Source organism: Chinchilla lanigera, unplaced genomic scaffold (genome assembly GCF_000276665.1).
Source record: "Chinchilla lanigera isolate Chin_1 unplaced genomic scaffold, ChiLan1.0 scaffold00029, whole genome shotgun sequence".
Taxonomy (NCBI): domain Eukaryota; kingdom Metazoa; phylum Chordata; class Mammalia; order Rodentia; family Chinchillidae; genus Chinchilla; species Chinchilla lanigera.
The window spans coordinates 7,308,497-7,310,688 of record NW_004955430.1 but is presented as its reverse complement, the minus strand read 5'-3'; the positions used below and the strand labels follow the sequence as shown (position 1 = coordinate 7,310,688).

Sequence of the window (2,192 nt, the reverse complement as noted above, 5' to 3'; positions counted from 1 at the left end):
AAAACTGAAACTTGTTTAGAATGGCTTTAAGATCAGAGAGTTCTTTCTCTTTAACCTGGTCCCAGTTCTGTTGCCTTTTTCCACCTCACAAGGGTTTGCTCATCAGTGTCTGTTTAACATTGAAGTTGATTTTGTTTAAGGAACAGTTGAAGTGTGATACTGCAAACACTTGATATGTTTTAAGATTTGCAGTGTTATGCTCATTTTCTAGCACTTGAAACACTGCAGGTATACGAGGCATGTTCATTCTTCTTAAGGTTAGATTCTAAAATGAGTAAGAGCCGGGCATTGGGCATGGTGGAACACACCTATAATCCCAGCACTTGGGAGGCTGAAGCAGGAAGATCGTTGCGAGTTTGAGACCAGCCTGGGCTACAAGGTGAGCTTAAGGCCAGCCTGAACTGCATAGCAAGACCCTATCTCAAAAAAAAAGAAAATAAATAAAAATATATGTGTGTGTGTGTGTGTGTGTGTGTGTATAAAATGAATGAGAGCTTTTGACATAAAAATGTGAAAAGAAGAGACACGGATATATTAAGTATGTAGAGAAGCCAGCCATAGTAAGGCTTTTATATTTACATTAAGAATAGCTCCTTATATGCCTTTACAATTACATTTCATTTTTAGCAGACTTATAATTTTTTTATTTTATAGAAGAAAAGGCTTGCTTATAGAAAAATCACATATATAACAGCTAGTGCTGAGGTTTGAATTTGAGTCTTTTTGCATCATGGTATATTGGTTCTAGAAGCACCAAAAGTTTTTCCAAAGGACATGATGATTAAAGCAGAGATAGAAGAACTAGAATACAAATAAAATATTCTATTTCCAATAGAGGTAGAAGAACTAGATTTGAGAATTGTTGTCGTAGTTACTTTCTCAGCACTGATACACGGGACCTGATTCCCACAGTGCGAAGGAGGGCAGGTTTAGTTTGGCTCAGCTTTTCCGTCTATTGTTGGCTGGCTGCATGTCAGAAAAGGCATGGTGGGATCTTGGCAGAAGTAACACTGCTCATGCCATTGCTGCCTGAAAGCAGAGGGGCCCACGGGAGGAACACAGGAGGGAGATAGAGCCTTCTCTATTATACCCTTACCGAGCAGATCCCACTGTCTACCAGCACATTCAGGGGCTGCATTAATCCACTAATGGGTATTGTACCCCCATGATCCATCACTTTACAAAAGCCCCACTTCTGAACACATGAGGGGTTTGGGGAGCATTCCAGATCTAAGCTGTAACATTAAAATAAGTGTTAGGTCTCCTTGGTGACGCTGAGGAATAAACAGAAAGCAAGCAGGAGACCCTTTCCTTCTGTATTTAGTCTACTTATATAAATAAGTAAAAGCACAGAATTATTTTTTTGTTTGTTTGTTTGTTTCCGGTACCGGGGATTGAACTCACGACCTTGCGCTTGCCAGGCAGGTGCTGTGCCGCCGAGCTAAATCCCCAGCCCCAAGCACAGAATTATTATAAGTGATCAGAAATAGGAGTTGGGATTATGGGAAGAAGAATAAAGTAATATGTCACATTGTTTTGTTTTGTTTTGTTTTTGTATGGGGAAATCAAACTCAGGACTTTGCACTTGCCACGCTGATGTTTGTGCCGCTCAGCTATATCAGTGGCCTTCATCGCTTTAATAGGAAAAGATTAAAGCTATGAAATTAATCTGTTCCTGCTTTCTGGCTAAGATTTTATAGGTTCCACACTTGAAAGATTTTAGAAAAGTCTTAGTTCAACTAATTGCTTCCCAGTTGCACATTTTTTTGGTAACAAAAATTTTAATATTTTTTATTAAAAAATATGGCAGGCAACATTCTGGAGCAAAATTGTTAATTTTGTATGTTTGTTTATTTTCCACATTGAAAGAAACCTATATAAATAGGGGTGTTTATAAAAACTACTATAATGGGTCCTCTCCCTCCATCTCTCCCTGTTCTCTTTTCACACTTTGTACATGCCGTATAGTAAGTAATTCAAGTAAGTTCTTGGTTCTTTAGGGTCCTTAGTTTATTTTTCCTTGTATCCTCACTCTGTGGCTATTTTGCTACCTACATTTAAGTGTACTAGGGGAAGAAACAGGGGTAACGATTTAGAATGCGCATAGCTTATAAAACTGATCCCAAACAGCATCCAAATTCCTTTCCAGTATTAAGTCCTGAGTTTTGCTTCTGATAAGACATTTTCTTCCT

The 2,192-nt window shown here is 38.5% G+C and overlaps 1 protein-coding gene across 1 annotated transcript in view; it reads left to right on the top strand.

Moving 5' to 3' along the window:
- Arf4 (ADP-ribosylation factor 4) overlaps positions 1-2,192 on the top strand; it is a gene marked incomplete in the record, with an annotated part of 31,064 nt that overhangs the window by 8,761 nt on the left and 20,111 nt on the right.